Source organism: Stegodyphus dumicola, chromosome 8 (assembly GCF_044657685.1).
Source record: "Stegodyphus dumicola isolate Sdum_Otavi_A_Nest chromosome 8, ASM4465768v1".
In the NCBI taxonomy this organism is placed as follows: domain Eukaryota; kingdom Metazoa; phylum Arthropoda; class Arachnida; order Araneae; family Eresidae; genus Stegodyphus; species Stegodyphus dumicola.
In genome coordinates, this window is record NC_140775.1 from 124,773,667 (window position 1) to 124,788,103 (window position 14,437).

Sequence of the window (14,437 nt, forward strand, 5' to 3'; positions counted from 1 at the left end):
AGACCACGCTCAAGCGTACAGTCGATTATTGAAAGTTTATTCTTCTAGAACAGTGCAAAATTGTGCTGGATCAGGACGACCATACCTATCCGTTAACAGATGATTTCTGGCACGTTCGTTGAAGAAAAATTCGAAAGTGCTCTAAGCTTACAGCAGAATTGAGAAACATCAGAAGAGCAGTATCCGTAAGCACGATTCGAAATGATGCAGAAAACAAGGTTTCCACAGCCATGTTGCGCGAAGAAAATTCTCTGTATGTGAGGGCAATCGGAAGCTACGATGATCCTTCATAAAAAAATGCCCAGACTTCTGGAAGAACATTATTTTTTCAATTCAATAATTTTGGTCGGAGGAAAGCAAATGGTGGGGATGAAACTAAATACAGAAATGCGTCCAAAGAATTTACTATCAACAGAGAGTGAAACATGGAGAGGGAGGCGGTTTGGTTTGGGATTGCATGAGTGTTTCCGAGGTCGGTAATTTAGTCATGATTAATGGCATTATGAACCATCTGCTACACATTGATATTTTGAAAAAAAATTACAGCCTAGCGCAACAAAAATGGGTTTGGATAGTGAACATGTTTCCGTACATGACAATGACCCCCAAGCATGCAGCCCTAAATACACGGTTCTGGCTATTATATAACACCTAAAAGTTTAATAAATTTCCTCCTCAGTCGCCCTACTTTAATCCCATTGCAAATTTATGAGAAACTCTTGATAAAAATGTTAGATCCAGTCACATTTCTAATAAAAATGGCTTAAATAACTGCTCTTAAGTAAGAATGGGAGTTCATGCTTAGCTCAGTAACAGCAAATTTGATCGAATCCACACCAAAGAGACTCGAAGCATTTATTTATGCTAAAGGATATTCTACAAGCTATTAATTTAAAAGTATCTATAAAAATATTTAGTATTATATATAATGTACGAATATACTTTTAACACCACAATATGATGGATTATATTTATTTTGTCGTATCCTCGAAACGAGCCAGTTCACCAGGATTCGAATCTGGATAGAAATGTTTTAGGTCACCAGTCAAATCAACTCAGTCATACATAACCGTGTAAATTTTAACAAATAGCAGACAGATCCGAGTGCTTGCAAACGCAATTTTTAGTTTGTTTACCGTCATTTTCCTTTGAAGTTATTAATTAAAATACATTGATAAATTACAATGCGGAATAGAAATCAAACATATAGCATTAATTACTGCGTTAAACATAAAAAAAATTGTGTCCGTGTCAAACATACTATCCCTGCTTAGATGGTATATTCATTAGGTTTATCGATGGGGAAGATGTGAAAAATGTGCAATGCCTTCGCGGGAATTCGAACTCTGGACCTCCCGATCACACGTCAGACGTGCTTGCAGTTACACAGCGAAGAAACCCATAAAGAGGAAGAGGATACCTTATAACATCAAACATGTCTTCTAAAGGCTACTGATGATTTTTATCATGAAATCCTAGAATAGAAATAACGAGGATTCAGTTCCATTAGTTTTCAATTCCTAATTAGTATTTATGTGCAATAGAGTAAAAGATAAATTAAACCACATTTTTCGAAAGTCTAAATATAATTGCAGTTGTGTAGTGTATATTCCAGTTGATCCATAAGTTTGTGAAACAGGACTTCTAAACGAAATTTGTTCGTTCGCTTAAAATTTCTATTGCAGTATAAAGAAGAATGTCTAGACATGTCTTCAAACCATCAGACGCAGCACAAAATATTCTCCAGGACGAAGTGCTATGATTCATAAAACACGCCATTCGCAAGATTCCAAATATAGTTGTCGCAAATAAGCGGCTGAGAAATTGAGTCTCGGAAAACAAAAGTTTCAGCTACGACTTCCAAGAAACGCACATTATTTCTTGCAAAGTAATAAATTAAGTTTGTTTCCCGTTTAAGCTACAGAATTAGCATAACACTTCTCTGCTGCACCTGTTTATTTCAAAGATTTATGGAAAGAATATGAAAGAAAAGTCTTCTTCCTGCAAATGTAGAATAAATTTAAAGAATTTAAAAGTTTTTATTCACTACTTTGTGAAAAAGAAAAGATATGGTTCTGCGCGTATTTTATACGTCAACTTTAGAACATTAATTAATTGAACAGAAAAAAAATGCTTGAAATAAAAACAACACATTTTTACTAATGTCACATTGAATATAAATATGACAGTTAAAATTGTTTAATAATTCATTCCTTGAATGTAATAGGCTAATTTGGTAAGCTACTTGATTATGTAAAACACGCGAGGAGAGTGCTATTTGCCTTCGGAATAAAACTCTTCTTTCCTTTCTGGAAGAGGTATATGACCTTATCCTCGTCTAAAGTCGTCATATATTTGTTTCATAACTAAGTTACGTAATTTTCCCGCGACAGGCTTGCTTCCAAAACTAATAAAAGTATTGCTGGGAAAGCATTTACCACTGAGATTAACCGAATCTCGTTATTACCTGAAGACAAATTTTGAAACTAATAATCAGTTTTTCTCATAATTAAAAGCTTTTGTGAACAGAGCACACGCAAAATGCACACATAATTCTTTAAGTTGAACTAACTGCCGTCAAATTTAATATTTCAGTCCCTAAAATAAGATTTCTCGTTTTTCAGACTTCCGCACATCTGTATCTAATTTCTAGGTTAAAAAATTGATATAAACAAAAGTAGATAACTCCAGTTATACGAACTAACAAATTCCACAGCTTTAAATAAGTAAGTTATGCTTTTTAGAAATTAATAAGTTATTAAGATTGATAAGTTGTCTTTTTTTAGAAACGGCAGATTATATATTAATTGAATGCAAATGCAGATTTTTTTTTAAACATTGACAGTGTCAATAAAGATTAATGTTTCAATAAAGATGACAGAGTTTAAAAAAATTTTATTCTTCCAGAAAAAAAGGCTAAACATTAAACTGTAGACTCATTAGGGTTTTTGATGCTGGAGACTTGAAAAGAATGTAATGCCTTCGCCGCGATTCGAACTCCGGACCTCCGCGAATGCGCTTCGAATTTGCTTCCAGTTACACTACGAAGGCATGCGGAAAAGAGAGAGAAAATACCTTATAAAACAATAAAAGTATATCTTATTCACCTTGAACAAGCAACCCACTACTCTTTCTATTGAAATAAAACAATGAAATTAATTCCTTTGTATAAACTCTAAATGTAAATACAAAATTTTGTCATGATTTTTTTACGGATAATAAACGATATTTTTTCATTTTGGTTAAAGTGAAAACTGCAATACTGAGGTGTAATATATTTAATAATAATACATAAAATTCTCAGTAATCTTTAATAACACTATAAAGAACATCAACAGTAATAATTCCCAATCAGGCATTATTTGTATCGAAACTGTGTTATGCTAACTCCTTGTAACACAGTCAGAGTTATCCCGTGATAAAGAATTATTTAGCGTTCATGTCTGAATAAAAGGTTCTCAGTAGTTGTAAGTTTTTAATTTTCTTTAGTTGAAAGTTTCAGAGCATTTTGTGTTTTTGCTCCGTCTGGGACATTCTGCGCAATCAATTAGACACGCCATTTTCGTTGCGTTTTAAGTCCTTTAATTGATGTGGCCAAAGTCAATTTTTAGAATGAAATAGGAAAAGGGTCGAACACTGCAAAAAAATCTTGCCATTGTATCGATAGCCTCAAATTTAAAGCACTTTCTTGTTTCTGGAATACGTCCAAGAACAGTAAAATGTCTTACGTTTGTAAGGAATTGAAAAAATTCGTCTCTTGTATCCTTGTTATTGTAGCAGTCAGGATATTTAACCGACACTTGGAATGTCTCAAATCGATTTCCGGCCAAAACACCGTTGATCTTAAAAGATTTCTACTGAAGCTAATGGCTTTACAGTTGTAGTTGTAGTTAACCTCACTTTGGAATTCTAAGTTAATGTTGGAAGTGAGGAATCTAAGAACTGATAAGCGAATAATCGCTTGCGTTCGATGATAAGAAACAACAAGATAGAAGGGTAACTAACCCTTTATTATTCCAATAAGATTTAACAAAACTCCGCCTGGGAGTGTACAAGCAAAGCCCGCACTTGGACTTGAACTTAAAAGACTAAGAATTAAACTAAAACTAAGATTAACTAAACAAGTATAGCCGAAGCTATCAAGGTTCAATTTGAGTTGGCCCCTTGACTTATTTTACTACGAAGCTTAGCAAGGGCCTAAGTACTGCCGAGTTGAAGTTAAGAATTTGAAAGGAAAGGAACTTTAACTTAAAATTTAACTGTTAATAAAATTAACATAATCCTTACATAGCTTCCGACCAGACTTTAAAATACTCGAAAAATAAGGTCTCAAAACGACCTTGTTTAAGACTTTAAAGTCTGAAAACTTACGTTAACTACACTCTTCCAACTTTTAAATTAACTAAATGACTTTAAAGTTTCGTTTTTAGGGCCAACTTTACAACAATTCTAAAAGCTAGACTAAAGCTAGGAAAAATAAAATTTACAATTGATTCTTTCTGGACATATATCTTGACATAAATCTTCATGAATGGACACTTTATTCTGTTATAACTGTGTCAGGTCTTGATCCTTCCATATCTGGAAGGAAATGTCATTAGTAATGCATTTTACAAAGCTTTTCTTTAAATCCTAACTTTACTCTTTTATTTCATCATTTGGCTCTCATGCACTTTCATTCATACTACAGTTTTATTTCACCCACGCTCTCCAGCAAATGTACTGAAATGTACTTAAGATCTTCTATGTTGTGTTACCGCGAACAAAACTACCGCTACACAACACCTAACTTTGTTAAATTTGACACACCAGACCTTACAAGACTCCCTACACGAAAACTCTTTCCTAATGTAGTAAGCGAAAGCTTATATTTTACTTTTAAACGTGTTAACTGGAGAGCCTAACATTAAACACACATATATATATATTCCAATACACAGAGATCAAAATTTAATTTCGAAGTCATTTAAACTTTACGATATTTCGACACAAAGATTAAACATTTCTACATGAACATGAACTTGAAACATGAACATGAAAAATATTTACACATCACTTTTGAATTCATTTTACATCAACAGTCATAGTTGCTTAATTACAATTTACCAATATTTACACGAAATCTTACTTTTACGTTAACAGATTTTAGTATTCTAATAGTCTTCCGACTAAACTTATTCACAATTTACTTCTCGCAACTTGCGAGTTCTTAACAAAAAGTATTTAACTCTAGTAGCTTCTCGCCAAATTACTAACATAAAAATCTATGATTGCGAACATTTACAACCAATCTTTCGCTATCTGCGATTTAACTTTTCTAAACATCTTTAACAACTTATAACAAGATGATTTAATTTGAACTTAAAAGAAAAATAAGCAAAAAAATTTTCACTTATCTTTTTCTGTATTCCTGCATTCTGACGTTACAGAACTGTTCAAATGTAGGGAACCTGATGACCTCCAATCTTCTTCTCGAGCTTTGATGTTCCGCTCCGTTTAATTCCACTCTTTTCCTTTTTTTCCCCTTGTCTAGGAATCTGGGACTCTTGCGGGCGAGTTGCGGATTCTGGAATGCCAATTTCCTTTTTTGCTCCGGTGGGGATATCCGTCCTTCAGGGTCTTTGAATCTTCTCTTGGCCCTTCTAACTTGTTGGTCCGGCACGGTTGTGTCTACAGGTCTTTTCTGGCTTTTCGGTCTTCATGCTGGTCCTCCTTGAGCCTCCCTTGTAATTGTTGATGCTGAAAACTGTGCTTTGCATCTAGTTTTCATTCGTCGTTGAATTTTCTCCTTTCCTGGAACCTTGTCAGCAGACCTCCCTCTTCTGGTTGATGGTACTTGAAGTTTTGCAGAATCCTCGGTTCTGACTCGTTGATCTGTTTGTGCTAACTTCCTCCTTTTTGTGCGCTTGAAGCATTACTGGAATGGATTTCCCTGGTCGAAGTTTGCTGGCTCTGCTTTTTTTGTGTTGGGGGACTCCAGCTGTGCTCTTAAGCTGGCGGGCTTCTCTCCTTACTTCCAGGATCCTGTAATAAATCCTGCAATATTTTAAAGTCAGTGCGGCTGTAATAAGGTTTTATCTGATCGATATTTGAAACCAGTTGTTGGTCATTTTCAGCCTTTAAATAAAACGTGGCTTCTCTTATTCTTTCCACCATGTATGGCCCTTCAAACCTGGGCTCAAACTTCGCAACTCTGTTTTCTGGTGCCGATGATAACGAATATTTCAACTTAAGAACTTTCTGTCCCACTTTATATTCAAATTCCCTTCTACTTCTATTATAATAAACTTTTTGTTTTTGTCTTGCTATATCAGAGCTTTTAATTGCTTCGTCGATAATTTTTTGAATGTCTTTTAACTTGAATTCTTCTTGTCTCTGTTGTATAAAGAACAGCTTATCCAAAGGCGTTATGATTTTTCTTCCTAAAAATATTTCCGAGGGGGTCTTCTGCGTAGTATCGTGCTTTGCGGTTCTCAAGGCAAAACCTAACTAACAACTCTTTATGTTTTTTAAATACCCGGCCGGGCTGTAATTAACATCGTTTATTAATTGGCACATATGGCACGACTTAACATACGCCGTAACAACTTTCTGTAACTGCGGAAAATAAACCTCTTCGCGTACTCTCTTTAGTTTTTTTCGTGTTCCGAAATGTCCGGCAGATGGTAGATCGTGCAACTCCTCTAAGATACTTAACCTCTAAGATACACAGCTGTCCCAGCGGTCATGAAAATTTTCACATATCCCCTGATAATTTTTACAATATTCTTATTTACGCGTTCCACTATATTCGACTGCGGTCTATATGGTATCATTTTTAGATGGCGTATGCCAAGTCCTGTGCACAAATTTTTAAATATACTACTAACAAACTGTTTTCCGTTATCTGATATTACTTTTAGTGAGGCCCCCGTATTTTAATATATATTTATTTAAGAACGAATCTGCGACTATTTTAGCTGAAGCTCGTTTAAGAGGGACTATTTCTACCCATTTTGAAAAATGGTCAACGATTGTTAAAATATATCTGTTTTTATTTATTTTTGTCCTAGGGTAGGGTCCGAGCAAACCTATGCCAACTATTTCATTTGGAAAAGTGGTCTTTATGTTTTTTAAATACCCGGCCGGGCTGTAATTAACATCGTTTATTAATTGGCACATATGGCACGACTTAACATACGCCGTAACAACTTTCTGTAACTGCGGAAAATAAACCTCTTCGCGTACTCTCTTTAGTTTTTTTCGTGTTCCGAAATGTCCGGCACATGGTAGATCGTGCAACTCCTCTAAGATACTTAAACGTAGACTCTCTGGGATTACTGGTCGGTATTCCTGATTTTCATTCGTTACCTGATTTTCATTCGTTTCATTCGTTCGTATAAAATAACAATTTGTCGATTATTTCGTAATGCTGTGCTCTATTGCGAATAGCCGTTAAATCTATATGTTCAAATTTTTCAGGGTCTTCCAGGTACGCGTAAATATCTTTAAATTCCGGGTCCTTTTTCAATTCTTCGACTATTGTTTCACGAGACTCAATAACTCTTGAGGTGAGCATAGCACACTTGATTGTGTTTCCCTCTTCATCAATTTTTATTCGCGAAAGGGCATCAGAGACTAAGTTTTCTTTTCCTGGAATGTGTTTTATGATTAAGTTGAACTCTTGTAATTTTAAAGTCCAACGTATCAAGCGAGGCGATAAATTTTTTCCTGAATACAAGCGACCCACTGCCGCATGATCTGAGTAGACCGTTATCGGTGAACTTCCGAAGTAGACACGAAACTTCTGAACTGCTAATAACACAGCGAGCGTTTCTCGCTCAGTAGCGGAATAGTTCCTCTGAGTAGCATTCAAGGTTTTCGAAAAAAAAGCTATAGGTTGCCCATTTTGGGAGAGCACCGCTCCAACTGCATAATCGGATGCATCCGCTGAAATTTCTAGACCTTGCTCGAATGACTAACTACTTTGACCTTGGAATGACTAACTACCTGACAAAAACCAGGTTTGTCGTTAAACAAAGTATTAAATTTCCCTACCAGTTCTTCAATCTTCTTTTTCTCTTCGAGCTTCAAGTGGTCTAGATGCAATTCCGGCATGGAAACTTCATCTTCTTCTACCGGGTCTATGTGCACCTGAAACGTAGAATTCTGAAAATTAAGATTTGCGCCGGATGCGCGTAAAAAATCGACCCCCAATATAACTGACGTGAGTAAATTTTTCACGACTAAAAAATTAACTTTTAGAACATCTTTTTTAATCTGAACATGCCGTGCGGTTTTCCCAAACATACGCACTGTTTGCCTTGGGCGGCAATTACTTTCTGTCACGTACAGTCTGTAACGACGAAAATGCTTTTTAAAAAAATTCTCCGATAGGAATAAACATTGTGCCCCTGTGTCCAGGAGTGCAGTGGTTGGTACATTATTTACCAGAATCTGTACCTCCGGCATAGCAAGATTTTGTACCACCACTGTATTTAAACAAATTTCTGAGGGGTCTTCTTTCCACTCGGTGACCGTAGCCCCTTCTCGATCACCGGTTTGCGTTTAAATTCTGGTTACCTGCCGCCTCTTTTCGCTGATTTTTATATCCACCGCCCTTAGATTTATCTGCGCACTTGTTATTGAACTTTTCACTTTTTCCAGTCTGCCGATACGCCTTGTACTGAAATTGTGGTTTCGTTTGGGGAGTAAATCTTGAGTATTGGCCAAACTGACTTGCACGCGCTTTCTCCAAGTTTCTTCTACTTTGGAATTTTACTGCAAGCTGAAATATAACTTCTAATGTTTGCGGATTACGCACATCGAGGAAATCTTGCGCTGACGTTAGAAGACGCGGTAGAATTAGTTCGACAATTTCTTTATCGGGCCTTTTCCCGTATAATAGATTAAAAATATGAAATTTTCTTAAAATGAACTCCGTCAAATACTCGAAACCGCCTTGGTATTTACTATACAGTTCTGATTCAAGCTTCGCACGATCTTTAATGACTGGAAATGCTTTTAGTAATGCAGACTTGAAATTTTCTCAGTTATATGATTCAGATCCTGGGTCCCCCAACAAGAACTTTCCTATACTCTTCTGCCAGCTAAGGGCTTGACCTTTTAAGGCTGTAGTAGCGATGATAACTTTTTGTAGCTGATTCACAGGGTGTAAGGTGAAATGCAGGTCCGATTGCTCCAAAAATGTCAGGACTGAGCCCTTGCCGTCAAAAGTTGCTGTTGGTTTCATAGATGCATGCAACTTTTCCGCGAGGAATCCAAACCCTTCTACTGGATTCGTGGATGTTGTAGGGACCTGAAAGGTCGGAGGGGTCAACGTAAACTTCCCGGATTCTAACGACATGGTCCGTTAAAAAAAACTTTTCGGGCGCCAAATGTAGAGTACCTGACTTTGGAATTCTAAGTTAATGTTGGAAGTGAGGAATCTAAGAACTGATAAGCGAATAATCGCTTGCGTTCGGTGATAAGAAACAAGATAGAAGGGTAACTAACCCTTCATTATTCCAATAAGATTTAACAAAACTCCGCCTGGAAGTGTACAAGCAAAGCCCGCACTTGGACTTGAACTTAAAAGACTAAGAATTAAACTAAAACTAAGATTAACTAAAACAAGTATAGCCGAAGCTATCAAAGTTCAATTTGAGTTGGCCTCTCAACTTATTTTACTACGAAGCTTAGCAAGAGCCTGAGTACGGCCGAGCGTAATAACAGCTTTGAGAGAGAGATTGGCCAAAGAGGCAGACGCGCGTAAATCAGAAACTCTGGTTCTCTCTGCCTCAGTATGTAACTTCGTGGTTTAAATACCGCTCCTCTTCATTAAATATTTAGCAAATTCCAAAAGTACGTTCTGGCCGGAAGTAGTAAGTTGAAGTTAAGAATTTGACAGGAAACGAACTTAAAATTTAACTGTTGATAAAATGAACATAACCTTACACAGTGGCGCTTTAACTGCTGGTAGATTATAATTCCTTACCATCTCGGTTTGAAAGACCTGGTCTCGCTTCCTTTCCCAAATCGATATTTGAATGGAAATGCATTGCACCCCGCATGATTCCTATCTGGTAGTTATGAGCATATTCAACTGCTAACCGGAAGGTCTCAAGTTCGATTTCTGGTTTAAGGTACAACTGACTTTACAAGACTCTTTATAACTGTAGTCTATTAATTATACGAACTCACTGTCTAATATTACAAAATGCAATAGTTTCTGGAGAACAAAAAATTGTGTATGTTGTCTCAAATAGCAATTCTACCAAATTACGCTATATAAAGAGTTTAGATATCTATTGGTTAGTCATCAAACCTATTGATGAACTTTCAATTCTCAAAGCTGAATTTTTCGTGAAATTACATTTTCTCAGAATTATTTGCTATGTATCATATTATAAGGTAATTATTTAAATTAACCAGTTTTTTATAATTTCAGCCTTTACCATAACTTCGCCTTTCCGTCTTATCACCAGAAATGTAAATGAGTCAGACAGTATTTAAGCTGGAGGTTTTTAATTGTAAGACAGAGCGTGTTTTCACCTCTTGAGGTCTCGTTACGTCGTTTTGCCAGTTCTGATAAGATTATAAATTATTGAGTTATAGGAGCTGTCATTTAAATTGTTACGTCGGTGAGAAGTTGTGAGACGACTTGGATTTAAATTAAATTGTACAGTCCTTGACTACTGGGTTAAGTTTTAAATTTAGAATTTGACTGTTACTTTACATCGCAAAAATTGGGGGCTGACCCTTTGAGCACGAGAAGTGCGTTTATGTCCTAAGTTTCCTTTAAATAAAAAGGTTTGGTTTTTTGTTTTAAGCCTTTTTAAGGCTCTGTAGCTCATTTCAAACGCAGTGATAATTCGCTTAACGTCTGTTAGAAGTTTGAAGCTAATTTACGCTCCCAAAGGAAGTTAAACTCTATAATATTTTAAGGAAAAATATGATTGTTAGAATACATGGAGCTAAATTCACTGGCGGAAAAACGCAAAAATCTAACGCAGTTTTCAGTTAATATCAGCCATACGCAGTTTAAACTATATTAATGGATTTTTTCCCTCTCATGACAGTTACCTGCTATAGTTCTTAGATTATTACGTTATACACATTGGTACATCTGGTTCAAAATCGTTTGCTAGTAGCATTTAATAATGTGTAGAGTCATAAGGATTTTTTTCGAGGCAGAAACAAGGAAAAATAGCACACGTCTTCGCCGGGAATCGAACCACGGACCTCTGGAATACCGGCCCAGCGTGCTACCGTTACACCACGAAGGACGCTAGGAAAGCGGGAGAAATACCTTCTAAAGAAGTCTAAAAATCAAACAGTAGAATGCATAAATTACCTTCTGATTTCGTATGTTTATCTAGCTGATCAGTTAATGGAAGTATTTTGATAGTCTGATCTGGGATAGTGTATGAATAATTCGACTGTTTGATTTAGGGTAGTCTAGTCATTACATGAACGATCTTGAAGTCGAAAATGCTTGCTCAGGTAAGCGAAAAACTGCTAATGACAAAAAAATCTGCAAATAAGTGGAAAATAATGTTATTTAAACCTTTTGGTGAGAAAGGTAGTCGGCTCATTAGTAACTGACTGGATAAAAAATACTAAAAGTTCGGCCAGGATTCAAATTTGGATGAACGAGTTAGCTACATGGGCATTTTTGTCTTTTTTCCCGTGTGTAACTTAAATACACACTACAAAAAATTCTCTATGAAAGCATCTCCCTCCTTAGGCAAATATTCTTCGAGGGCTTTGCGATAATCGTATAACAATCTAAAAATTAACAAAAATTTAGATGAGATATACAGACGCTTTTCTTTCTAAATGTGCTAAGAAATAAATATCTTTTTTGATTATAAATTTTAAAATTCGATTTGGTTCTTTAAAACAAGTTTTCACAAACAAATTTCCTTGAATTGCAGAAAAGAAATATAAATTTTTTTCTTCTATTTTTTTATGTCATTTTACGCATTTTCTTAATTTATACAGTCATTTTCGTTATCAAAATTGCGCAATAATTCCCATTTCAGAGAAATTTATTTTTACACTCTTTTATAAAGTTAGGCTTCTCTTCGTTTATTTAAATAGCTGTGAAGTTCCTTTAATTTAAATAACCAATTATTTTATATTTTGAATCTGTACTGTAACTTCTCTCTTTCCGTTTTCCCGCCAGAATGCAAATTCCTTATTTAAGTGAGGTTTTGATATTGTTAAGACAGAGCGTGTTATGCCACTCGTGGCCACGTTACTAGGTTTAAGACGTTAGATAAGAATCCCTGTCTTCGGCTTTGCATTATTTGCCGATATTTGAAATCCAGGCGAGTAAATTTCTGTGCCAACTTCGCGTTAAATTCCTCTGCGTAGCTTTTTGCTATTAGGTTATTTAAATTTAAGCCGTACGTTTGACCTACTCCTTAAAGTTTCTCGCCATAGATGTTAGCAGAGTTTTAAGCACCAGGAGTGCCTTCTATTCCTCTTATTTAGTTTAAAATAAAGAGGCTTTTACACATTTCTCAGTTTCTGTTGCACTTTAGACTGAGCGGTAAGTCACTTAACGTCTACGTAGAATTTATCATTGGATGATACCGAAGAGAGTTAAACTTTACAAATCAGTTTTTGTACCACTTTTGCACACTCGATTTTGATTTTAAAGAAATTTTTCACACACACATTTATTATATATATATATATATATACATAATTTATTAGAAAACATTTTAATACCATCTCCAAGGAACAGAAATTCAATTAAATCCATAAATTATTATAATAAATATAATAATAACCATAAATTGTGTGTTTATTACTTTGCAGCTTTAGTGCAAATTATGGTCTTACTAATTTACTCTTAATTAGTTTATTTAGAATTTTCATTATAGATAGTATAAAGTATATCTCCCGCCTTCCTAGCGTGAATTCATGGTGTAGTCGTTCTGCACGCTGGGCCGGTATTCCAACGGTCCGTGGTTCGATTCCCGGCGAAGGCAATTGCTCATTTTACATCTCTCCGGCTTTTACAATTAACCTAATGTCTCTACAATAGATTTGAGATAACAACATTTCATACCGATTGTCTCTTTTAAAATTCAGTAAAAGATTTTTATATTTAATGATATATTTTTAAGATTTTTATACTTAATGAAGTGATATTGCTCGGAGTTTTCGCATATATCGTCGCTTGATGCTTGCACTAATCATTGCAGAATTTCGATTATTTAGCCGCCGGTTGAGCTGAGAAATAATCATTCCGTAGATTTTCATTCCAAACCTTTAACATTATTCACCGAGTTTTGGAGATTCTTCCATAACCGAATGATTTTTTTTTGTTATATTATATAATATATTCATATATATATATATATGTGTGTGTGTGTGTGTGTGTGTATGCAAACTTAAAGGATCTCAAGTTAAAATTAAATTGGAATCAAAGCAAGGCAATTCCTCAACAATATTAATAACTGCAACCGTGGATAAGAGGTTTAACACTGTATCTAAACATATCATAATTAAAATTAGAATTCATCAGTAGAAGCTCGTAAAATAAAAATGCGAAAAGGAAAAAATATACAAAAATTATAAAAATATAAAACTGAATCTCCTTTTACTGAAACTCTAATTCAGAACTCATCAGAGAAAAATTAATTAAAGATTCATGAAAGTCGATTAATATGCTTCGAATACATGTTTCGTTATTCTGGTTCATTTGAAATATAAAACTGAAAAAAAAAAACATTCAATTAAATTTTCATTTAAGACATTAAAATTCATTTAAAACCGAAACATCGAATCTCAAATGTGTCTAGAATTTTCCCTACACACATTTGAAACACTTGGGAAAAAGAATAAAATATTATGTCAAATTGACTACCAAAACAAAAACAATAAAGCTTTACATTATTACAAACTGACCACTCAAAAAACCAAACTGGTCAAATAACACTATATGTAAATCCGACATTCAAAAGCATTTACAAATTAAAGAGCAAAACAAATATTCTTGTAAATCAAATTGTCATTTAAACAACACTCAAAAACTGGGTGGCCCCCGATTATGCGATCCTAAACTTTTAATACCAAGAAAACGAAAAACTTAACAGAAGAGATTTCTATAAATAATATAAAATCTAATCAGGGCCATAAACAGCTAGCACTGAAAACCTGTTTGAAACAAAAATTGAACAAAATGTAAACTTACTGAATTCTAAACACGACCATCTTTTTCTAAACTGTATTCCTTGAAAAAGAAAGTTGAATTCAAGGCTACTCTGGAGAAGTAAAAATTTGTGCTTCATGGAAGAAGTATGCGATAAAGTTCAAAGTGTCCACTAGCAGAACAAATTATTTTAGCATGTGTTCAAAATTTCCTATCCTGTTAAACTTTGTGTGGGGGGGGCTGCAAAACGTTGGGTCAGTAAAAATTATTACCAACGAGAAGGGTGAG